General features: G+C 36.1%; 1 protein-coding gene across 1 annotated transcript in view; it reads right to left on the bottom strand.

Annotated features, from left to right (window-relative positions):
* The window catches only part of HCRTR2 (hypocretin receptor 2), a 117678-nt gene that overhangs the window by 33940 nt on the left and 71515 nt on the right, over positions 1-12223 (bottom strand). The window lies entirely within an intron of this gene.

Raw genomic sequence — 12223 nt, 5'->3', positions numbered from 1 at the left:
CATGTGAGGATACAGCAAAAAAGCTGCTGTTTATGAACCAGGAAATGGACTCTGACCACTGAATCTGCCACAGTCATGATCTTGGACTTCTCAGGCTCCAGAACTGTGAGGAAAAAAACTTCTGTTTTTTATTAGCCACTCAGTTCATGGTACTCAGTTACAGCAGGCTAGACAGACTAAGACAGTGACTAAACAAAGAAAATAACTATTGATGAGGGAACACCATCAAGCTAATTGGTACCCCTGCAAATCCACAAATAAATATTGCCAAGGGAGATAATTTAAGGCTGTCCTGTGTTTTCACCAAAATGGTCAATATGTGTGAATGCTGAATATATGCTTAAAAATCAGTTCATTTACCTTGCAAGACATTTTGCAATGGATCATAAGGCTGTGTTTATTTTTACTTGATTTTGAATTTCATTTTCCAGGAGTTAAAGAGCAATCTTTGATTTATCGTTCTACTCCTTCAGTGGTCAGCAAATACTCAAGAAATATTTACTGAGTTGAGATGAATTAGGAGTTCGCTAGTTTTCAATGAACTGCAACGTTTGCCTCATCCATGACGTTGACCCCTACCTGCTCCCAAACTCTGCCTTTGGGACATTTAAGAGATGAAGAGCCTTAAAGACAAAGTCAACAAAAAAAGTCCTTACTATTGCCATATACTGAAGTGGATGGTTCATATCCTTAGATCGTTTAACCTCAATGACAATCCCAAGGGAATTTATCATTACCAATGTTTTATATATTATGACGTCAGTGAGACACAGGAACTTGTTGAGGACAAATGGCTCATAAAACACAGAACCACAGTTACAACTGGGCTTATACACCAAGTGAAGAGCTGGTCTTTCCACCACACTGGCTACCTTCTTTTGTGAAAATGAAGGAGTTATATAAAAAAGCACATATAAATTCTAGAAACTCAATCTCTCTCCTTTCTATTACTCTTGATGGCCTCTTAACATCAGCTCAGATGAAACACACTTTCTCGGCCAAGCCTTCCTCCCTTTCCTTCAGTGTATCCCCCTGTGTAAAAGTTGAGCTATCTCATTCAGCTTCTCTTTATGGAAAGAATACATAGTTCTTTGATGCTCTGTCTGCCCTCTGAGATATTCAAAGGTTACATAATCACTGGTTCCAGAACTATATAGGTGTAAGCACTGCTACCCACATCTATTGATGGGTTTGCTTCACTGAAAGGAACTGTGAATTTACCTGGGTATCATTACCCTGTCAAAGCTGTCGCTTATGCACCCAAATGATGCAGTGATTAGTAACCTTATGCAGTGAAGAAATAAAAGCACATTTGTTAAATTTAAGTCACTGAGTGAGGATTCCTTTTTGACAATTATGCACCAGTTTATTATGACTTTCATATGCTGAAAAATGCTTTTACTAGCTTCTGAAGCTGAAATTACCCTCAGTCACCAACAGATGCCAATTTAATGAAATACCTGAATTTCTGAGGATTTAATTGTGAAAACTTCACATCTTCCTTTAACTCCAGCACACAAGTACCAAAAACTCAAGTGAGCTTTATTAGGGTAAATCATAGTCTTTATTATCTGAAAATTCTGCTGCTGAAACTTTTATTTCTCAGAAACGCTTGAAATGCTCACACACACACACACACACACACACACACACACAAACCCATCTTAGCAGTCGACTAACACATTATCACGGCTTGTTATGAGAAAATTGACAAAAAACATCACACTTCTGATCCTTGGTCAATAAATGGTCCAAATGGTGCAATTTGGGATCTAGAAAAGAAAACAAGACTTAAAAAGTGCAATCCATTCTAGTTTGACTCCCAATTCTCCCTATTTTGGAGGTGAGGAACGGCAATGCTGGGAGGACAGTGTTAATGCATGATGTCTAAGCAATGTGAGAACAAGTAGATTCTCAACCAACGCTTCTATAGTATTTACTATGTGCCATATCCTGTTCTAAGCAATTTAAATTATTAATCTTCATAATAACACTATGAAATGATTATTGTTAATATCCCTGTCTAACATGTGGAAAACTGAGGCTCGGGAGGTTATGGAACCTACCTAAGGATGAATAGCTAGTAAATGCCGAGCTTAGATTTAATCTTATAAACTCTGCATGCCATTCTATTATATACCAGCATCTATCATTGAAGCAGAAGGTAGAAGGCAGCTGCCAGCCTTTCTTTGGCAGGACTTTAACATACATTCATAAAATTCTGGAATTGGAGATCATTCAGTCTAACTTGATGCATAAATCAACTCTGCAGTATTCCTGATTCATTCTACTTGCATATTTTTAATAGTAGGGAATTTATGATTTGCTTAAGCCCTCAACTACGTTTTGTGTTGACTTTACCTACCAGCAAGTTCTTGTTCATGTTGAGTTGATATCTGTTTCCCTTTCAGTTCCATTCATGGGTTCTTTATTCTTTCCTGGAACCCAAGGAATAAACCTTATCTATTTTTTTCTGCATTGTACCTGTATTAGTTTCCCAGGGCTGCTTTAACAGAGTACCATAGGTTGGGTGTTTTAAAGCAACATAAACTTATTGTCCCACAGTTCTGGAGACCAGAAGTCCAAAATCAATGTGTCAGGAGGGCCAAGCTGCCTCTGAAACCTGTAGAGAAATTCTTCCTTACCTCTCTCACAGCTTCTGGTGGTTTGCTGGCTATCGTGGCCTTCCCTAGGGTATAGCTCTGTATCTTCAGTCTCTCTCTCCATCATAACAAGGTGTTCTCCTGCCTCTCTGTATTCACATGGCATCTTCTTATAAGGACACCAGTCATATTAGATTAGTGGCCCACTCTACTCCAGTATGACTCATTTTAACTCAACTAATCATATCTGCAATGACCTTATTTCCAAATAAGGTCACATTCTGATATTCAGAGGATTAGCACTTTCACATATTTTGGGAGAGACACAATTCAACTCATAATAGTCTGTCCTGTGACCCCTAAAAATTTGTGTTCTTCCCACATGCAAAATACAATTCACTCCATCTCAACGGTCCCCAAATTCTTAACCCATTTCAGCATCAACTCTAAATCCCAAATCTCACCTACATATTATTTAAGTCAAGAATGGGTGAGATTTGGGGTACGGGTCTTCCCAGGGCAAAACTCCTCTTCATCTATGAACCAGTGAAACCTAGAAAACAAGTTATCTACTTCCAAAATGTCATGTTGGGGTAAGGATAGGGTGATATTCCCATTCTAAAATAGAGAAATTGGAAGAAAAAGCGGGTCACCAGTCTAAAGCAAGTTTTCAAATCAGCAGGGCAAATTTCACTAAATTTTAAGGCTTAAAAAAAATTCTCTGTGGCTTGATGCTCTGTTCTTCTAGCTCAACCTATAACAGTAGCCATTGAGATATTTAAAGTCCACAGCTATTCCCCAAGCCTCTGCTTACCGAGGCTAAATATCTCCAGAACCCTCATGTGCAATGCAGGGTTTCATATCTCACATCACCCTGATCGCTTTATTCTGAGCACACTCCAGATAATCATTGATGGCTCTAAATGAGCTATCTACAACTGCACACATGTTTCCAGCTGTGGTCTAACCAGGACAGAAAAGAACAGGGTGACTGCTTTCATTAATATTTCTCTATTAAGACAGCCTGAGATCTTGTTAGATTTCCTAATAGCCAAGTCACACTTTTCTTTGATCATACATGTATACAATTGCTAGAAATTGGTTCCCTCATGTAGATGTTTCTTTACCTCTAAGTCTTAGGGAGAAAAAGAGAGGGAAAATTAATATTCTAAAAAAACATTATTGGAATAATTGGAGAAGTTTGAATTTGGAATTTATGTTAAATAATATTACTGTGACAATTACAATATCTTAAGTATGGTGTCTACATTATGTACATTCAAAATACTAAAGATTATGACTATGCCTGCTCCCCAAGACTTTGTTTCTCTGGGTTAAAAATTGGCAGACCCTTCCTGCATAATAGCAGGATTACCTCTTTCATGACCCTGGTCTCTTTATTGTGAAAATGCTGCAGGTTACCAGCAGATATCTCTGAGCTAGCTATCCAGAACTGAGCACACATCTTCACGTGCATATCTCCTCAGTTTGAGTTGAATAAATATCCATTAGTTTATTCATTTCCCCATTCAAAATATTAAAGATATAAGGGAAACAACCTTCTCTTGGTAGCACATCAAATTTATGCAGTTAAATTCATCATCTTTTCTTATATTCTCTTCCTGGACTTTATATCTCCCTGAAATATAACATTCTTCCTTTTTCTCCCCAATACCTTATGTTTAAAATCCCTCAGATATCTCTTACCTCTATAATTGTCTTTCTATTCCTTTTGCAAATACCTGGTCAGATTGTGGTAATAATTAGCTAGGATGTTGCAATTACCTCCTAATAGTTGGTCCTGCACTCTGCCTTTCTTTACTCCTATCCATTTTATCCAGTGATACCATTCACTCCAGTTATATTAACTCTTTCATTTCAATAGGAGTCTCTCCTTTTCTTTGGAATTAAGTACACAATCCTCAGGTGGCCACCCAGTTCTCATTGAACTTTCCCTCTATGTCTTGCAATGCTGCCCATAAAATACTCAGAGCTGCAGGATAAGTTTGATATCTCACTTTATAGCCAACATTCCACACCAGGCGATTGCTAATGCCATTCCTCCTTTTTGAAATGGCCACACTCCATTTCAATCCTCTTTTCAACTAATTAAATCCTACCCCAAAACAAACAAACAAAAAAGCAAACCAATCAAACAAAAAAATTGGTTTCATGTAATGTCTCTTAATTAGCCTAACTCAATATGACTTCTTTCTTTTTTAAAACCATATTACACCATAAAAAAGAATGAAATAATGCCATTTGCAGCAATATAGATGGACCTAGAGATTATCATACTGTGAAGTAAGTCAGACGAAGACAAATATCATATTATATCACTTATATATGGAATCTAATACAAAATGATATAAATGAACTTATTTTAAAAAACAGAAACAGACTCACAGACTTAGAGAATGAACTAATGGTTACCAGCAGGGAAGGGTGACAGGGAGGGATAGATTGGGAGTTGGGATTAACACATACACACTACTATATATAAAATAGTTAACAAGACCTACTGTATAGCACAGGGAACTCTACTCAATATTCTGTAATAACCTATACACACATACACACAAATATATAACTGATTCACTTTGCTGTACATCTGAAACTAACACAACATTTTAAATCAACTATACTCCAATAAAAAATATTTTTAAAAGGAAAAAAATATTAAAACAAAGAAATAAAAACATATTACATGTTGTACCTTTCCTCATCATGAATCACATTCTAAAATTATTATGAACTATTATGGGTATTTGTATTTTTTTTCTTATTCTTCTACTGGTTCAAAAGCTCTTTTTCATTTTGAGATGGGCTTTTCCTTTCTCTTACTCTTCTTGGTTTCGAAAGCTTTTCTCCCAACACAAACACTGCCTAAAACTTACTTTGCAATAAAAAATATTCATAACATTGATTTGTTCATCCACTTGTATCATATTGGTGCCTTTGGTATTGTACATTTACCCATGAGGTTCTTTAAAAGAAGAGAAAAACCCAGTGGCTGAATGGAGCATTTATTTTCCTCATTCCCTTTAAGGCCTGACATTTGACAGAGAACTTGGCTGCCTGCCAGTTATTTTCTTGGCTCTCAATTCCCCATATACTGCCTTCTGATGAGCCTTGGCAGGATGTGAGACATGAACTTGGTACTATTTTTGAAATCGGTTCTCTGAATGATCATGATCCACCAATGTTAAAGTTAGTTTGTGGTTAGTCTGCACTTACAACAGTCTGCCTGCATTAATCAGGAACAAGTGAGGAATGGTTGTGCACATGGGGGTGAAAGGTGATGCCAGAAGGCAGAGATGCAGATTGAATGAAAAGCCACCTTGAACACAGATATTTTGAAAAAAAGACTTTTGAGATACAGAGGTGCCAAGAAGATAAAAGTCCATTTAGTCCTTCCTCTTTCACCCCGCATTTGGTTCATCATCTCTTCATCTGTAAGAATCTGATGATGTATAGCTCCCATCTTTGCTCTGCAGGACCGACAGACGGAACCTGACTCCAGCTGTATGACAGCATCTGTAGTCTGTGACGTAGAGAGGGATTTAAAACATAACATAGAGATACAGTCTTTAAAAGTAACCTGTTACTGGATGTGCCAAAGATTAAACTGACTTTCAAATAGGAAAATAAAATATTGGTACAATAAAACCCTTTTGCAACTTCAATCTGCACTTATGATAAACTGGCTTTTGTTTTAGTATCTAACACACTGCATATGGACAAAGTGAATTTCTCTCTCAAATCAATCCTTGCACTTGGAAAAATTTAAACTAAGGTGATATCCTGTTAATCTGTTGATGAGACTGCATCTTTTATTAAACATACACTTAGGTCTTAAAATGGCAACTAATAATTGATATTATAATATCAAGAGGAGTCTGTGCATGGTATATAATTAGCATGTTACTGAGTATCTCGAAAGATCTGTACTATATATATCAAATTATTTTAGGCATTTTCACATTTATTTAATTTTTCAACATTAAAACAAGATATAGGTGTTAAGTGACATAAGCCAGATACAAAAGGACAATGATTATATAATTCCATTTATATGAAGTACTTAGAGTAGCCAAATCCTTTAAGACAGAAAGAAGAATGTGGTTGCAAGGTCTGGGGGGAGGGGAGAATGGGCTATAATTACTTAAGAGGAAAGAATTTTAGTTTCGCAAGATGAAAAATGTTACAGAGATATATAGCGCTGATGGTTGTACAACAATGTGAATGTACTTACTGCCAATGAATTGTAAACTTAGGAATGGTTAAAGTGGTAAATTTTAAACTGTGTATACTTTATCACAATTTAAAAAAAACACTTTCCATGGAAAAAGGAGCTATAAAATGGGAAACAAAATTTTTGACCCAACAATAATGTTCCTCAAAATTCCTAAATACAGAACGAAAATTCCAGGGGACAATCTTAATTGCTCATTTTATGATTTTTAAAAAACTCATGAACAGCTAAAATAATGAAAGAAAACGCAATTATTCAAATATACCTCAGTTCTAATGGCAGTATAAAAGACAGCCAACACATGATTTTTTAATACATAATTTAAATTATTTCTTTGTGAAATCAAAGTTTTGTTTGTAGTAGGTTGTGATATTGTAATTTAGATAGTGTCTTAAATGATTATGCAATGTCTTGATTGTTCTTTATTTAATGTACATATGTATGTATACAGATATGAAAGATGATAATTTCTTGATTGTTATTTGTTATATTATCCATATAAAACATGTCAGAAAACAACTTTAAAAAATACTGTAGGGCTTCCCTGGTGGTGCAGTGGTTGGGAGTCCGCCTGCCGATGCGGGAGACACGGGTTCGTGCCCCGGTCCGGGAAGATCCCACATGCCGCGGAGCGGCTGTGCCCGTAAGCCATGACCGCTGAGACTGCGCGTCCGGAGCCTGTGCTCCGCAACGGGAGAGGCCACAACAGTGAGAGGCCCGCGTACCGGAAAAAGAAAAAAAATAAAATAAAATACTGTAGTTCCACCTTTTGCCACAAAGTGTCAGTGAAAGACTTTGAAAGTGCTTACCCTGTCACTTAAGAGGTGAGTTTTAAACATTAAGTGAATTGTAATATTCTTTATAAAGTATAAGTAAATACACTTGTTTCAAGTGGGATATTCTAGACCATATTCTAGACCAAAAAGAATCCTTAAGAAAGGACAAATTTGGCTAACCTCTTTTAAATTATATACAAATGAATGAGTCAAGGTGAAATACAATTATTTTTCTAAATGAAAAACAGCAAAAAAGCCATTGAATACACATAGAAGGTAGCCTCTATTTAACTCTTGTGAGGAATCTATCTTGAAAGCAGGAAAGGATTCATCCAGAATCATTACAGTGTGTAGATTTAACACATAGGAAAGTTGACTATTGATGTGGTCCTCCAAGGGTAAAACAAACTCTCCATGAAATCCGCGGGTATTTTCCTTTTTCTCATCTTCATTGCACCTCACTTCTTTGGCCCCCCCTTATTGTTACTTTTGCTTCCTTCTTTTCCTGGGAAAATATACCAATAATTCCTGACTCAGTCTCCCATCTCCACCCACACATCTTGGCAAAGTTGTCTACAAATCTCTCTGTCTGTGCTCAGAAGAGCAGCAGGCAAAGATGCCACTACTTTTCGTGCAAATCTGACAGATGGGACACTGTCAAGAAACACTTCAGTGCTGTGAAATGATCCCCCCCCCAAAAGGTTATCTAATATGAAGAGAAAGAAAACTTAAGAAAAAGTTATTATAGAAGCAAAGACAACAATGTTCTGAATGCATTTCAGTTTTTGTTTCCTTAAGAAAATATAAAAGTCTACAGGCTGACAAAAACTTTCTCATTGGCACCTGCTCATTATTATAACATAGGCAGGAATTCTCATGCTGATACCAATGAGGTAGTATGGGGAATAATTGCAATACCACAATTAATAAATCATCTGGGAAGGGATTTTGAAAGACAGGGTCTTCACACAGGCACAAATATACCTGGAGAAACTGCATAGAAGAAGGTTATAAAAGAGAAACACAAGGGAGATGGTAATTCATAGGAATCAAGTCCAAAGGAAATTCTTCAGAAAAGAGAGTGAGAAGGTAGGCTTGACTTCTGCTGTCTGTGAGAGGCAGAGGAGGGCTCAACCACAAATTGTACCAAGGTTCTGAATAGGATCTGCCCGACACCAGAGCATCACTTCATGTTAATAAGTTTCCCCAGGCCTTTGCGGCTGGCCTTTGCGGAAGGTGAGGAGGGAGGAAGTCTCCACAGTCTTAGCATCTGCAGTTCTATTAATGGCTACATCTAGTAGGCATCAAAGGAGTTTTTATGGGGTGGGGGGGGGTGTATAAATTTCTTGGTTACCCATGTCTTTTTACTCTTTACAGGTAAATCACTATGAATGTTTGTTCCCGGTGCAGCCTCTCAAAATTCCATCTGGATCTCTACCCTGTCCTCAGAGCTCTTTAGGGATATATGGTCAATCTTTGTCTTGGCCCTTTTGCTTTAATTAGCACATATAAGTGACCTATCCTTCCCCTGGCACTTGACTTCTGTTTATCATACGGCCTGCAATGAACTTAATTTTTTGGCTTCCTTTGTAGGACTATTTTCCCTCTTTCACTCCATGTATATCTTCAACCGTCCTGTCTTTTTCTTCCATGTTCTTTTCTTTTTTGTTATTATCTACTCTCACAACTTCAATTCTCATCTCTAGGAGACTAATTTCCAAAGTTAGAACTCTAGTTCTTGGTTCAGTCTTGCTTTCCATAACAAAATTTCAAACTACATTTTGTTCATCTTTTATATATTTTGTCTTTGATTCACACTCAACTCATGATTATAAAATGTATACATACCAAATTAAAGCATTTTGACATTGTCCTGAAGATTAGGGAGAATCACTGAAAGATTTTAAGCAAGGGAGTGACAAGACCCTGTTTCTATTTTTCAAAGATGACTTGGGAGAATGTGGAAATTATATATGCTCTTAAACTGGAAGCAGGGTAGCCCGTTTTGAAACTTTTTAGAACTCCAAGGAAATAAGGTGAGGACAAAAGAATGGGGAAAAAATGAATGAATTCCAGAAATAATAATGAAGTTGAAATAAAAAACTGTGGTGAGTGATTAGATATGAAGATGAAGAAGGTAAGAAGAACTGAGGATGATTACCAGGTACATTGCTTGGCAGGTGGGGAGAAGATCCTATTGCTCACTGAGTTATGAAATAGAGGAGAATGAGGCAGCTTCATTTGGAAGTAGGGATAGAAGATGAGAAATTCCATTTTGTATACGTGAGTTTGAAACACTTATGAGTTATCTCGCTGTCAGTATCCATTTGGCATTGGGATTTATGCATCTATATTTCAGGAGATATATTTCAGTTACAGGTACATATTTGGGATTCATCGGAATAGCCATACTGTTTAAAGCCAGTTGAGTGGATAAGGTCAACCAGGGATAGATTAGAGTAAGAAGGGAACAACCTAAGTCATTTCCAGAGAATTGTGCAATTTCAGCCAATTAGTCTTGGTTGGCAAATATCCAAAGGTGCCAATTTTCTCTGAAGTACTAAATATTATAGTATTGAATGGTACATTGATTTTACTAGTAGAAAATAGTATACAGTTCTGGTTATGACAGATAAGCTTGCTGCAGAGCAAACCTCCCATCCAAAACAACCATGGAGCAGTTGGAGTGTCACACATGTCTTTACAACATTGGAAAGCTTATGAGAGAGTGAAGACTTGAAGGGCCAATATCCTGGAGAAAAGGAAAGAAGACAGATGTACACTGACATTCAGCACCTCTTTTCTGCTCAAAGCTTTTGGCAGTTTGCAGGCACCAACTACGGGCTGAGAGTAAAAAGTAGCAGCCAATAATATGAGAAGTTGAGCAGGAACTTGAACAGTCTTGTTGAACAGAGGGCAGTCATTCAATCAACCTGAGGTGAACAACCCTGGCTTTCAGTGGCAACCCCAAAGAGCAAACTGTAGCAGAGATAAGCCTGAAGGAGACATGCTCTCCTAAAGGATGAAGCCCAGCTCCAAATACCTTCACTTACTGACTGGATAGAGGTTTTCTGTCTCAATACGAACTGCCTGCCAAAGCAAAAGCAAATTCTCTGTGGAAGAATATATATTATCTAGAGCATCAAATGATTTCATCCAAAGTTTTCATATGAAATGTGACTCATTCAATAGAAAAGTCATCAGGCAGACACAAAGGCAACACCAAAAGACCAAAGCCTATAGGAAAAGAAAAGAAAAGAAAAGAATAAAGCTTTCAGAAATGTTAAAATAATTCGATTAAAAAGTTCAAGAAATTATGTGATATATGTAGACTATTAATGAAAAATTGAAAAAATATTTAAGGGGAAACTGTAGACCTCAAAAATGTTTTAACTGGAAACACAACAATGGATCCAATAGAAGATTAGATGGATAGAGCCAACCAGTAGAACTATCCAAACTAATAGAAAAGTATTCAAACTAAACAATAGAGAGAAAAAAATTGAAAATGCAGAAAATAATATGAATAATACATGCTTTAAACACTAAAATACATGTAATTGGGTTCTCAATATGTGAGAAGAAAAGTAAAATGAAGCAGAAACAATATTTAAAAATATACTAGCCAAGGAGAGATGTTATCTGATAATTTTTTAAGACTAATTAAAAACCAAAGGTAGAGTCCTGTGACATATCACTAGAGACTTCATTCCAGATTAACATTAGTAATTAATCAATATTACATATATCTTATTATTATTCAACATTTTAGCAATTACTTAAAAGATGAAATAGAAGGGCATATTTGTTAAACTTGAAGATAGCACATAACTGAGAGACATAGTTAATATTTTGGGTTCCACATGGCTCAAAAGTTCTTGCCAGGCCAGAGCAATGGGGGAAATATAATATGAGATATAACAAGAATAAATGTAACCCTGCATTTAAGATCAAAAGCTGTTTTAGGTACATTACATTTTACCAGGAAAAAAAATAAAACTAATTAAAGGCAACTATACACAGATATCTGAAGTGTCACAAATCTCAACCAGGATAAATATAAGAGAAAACTACACAAAGTTATATTTTAATAAAGCTTCTGAAAACCAGTAACAAAGAGAAAAATCTTAATTCAGATAAAAAGCATATCACCATCAAAGCATAATACTGGGATTGACAGCTAAATTTTCAAAAGAAAAAAATCTAAAGTATAACAAAATGTCATTTTCATGCTGAGAGTAAGAACAATTTAGAATTGTATAGTCAATGAAAACATATCTGATAAATGAAGATGAAATAAAGTCCTTTTCAGACAAACAGAAGATGAGAGAATTTGTCAACAACATTCTCAAACCAGAGAAAAATGAAAGGGAGTTAGACAGAAAGAAAATGATCAGTTGGAAGTACAAAATGAAGAGAGGAATGAAGAATAATGGAAATATAAATATGTGAATAAATATCAATTATAAATGGCTAAATAAAATAATAAACATCATCATGTTTTGTGAGGTTTAAATAACTGCAGCAGAAAGGAAGCAGTGGTAAACAGAGTTAAGGCAGTGTTCCAAGTTTATTTCAGTGTTCAGCAA

This window comes from Tursiops truncatus, chromosome 10 (assembly GCF_011762595.2).
Source record: "Tursiops truncatus isolate mTurTru1 chromosome 10, mTurTru1.mat.Y, whole genome shotgun sequence".
Taxonomy (NCBI): domain Eukaryota; kingdom Metazoa; phylum Chordata; class Mammalia; order Artiodactyla; family Delphinidae; genus Tursiops; species Tursiops truncatus.
Note: the sequence above shows the minus strand (reverse complement) of the source record. Positions and strands in the feature narration are given on the sequence as shown.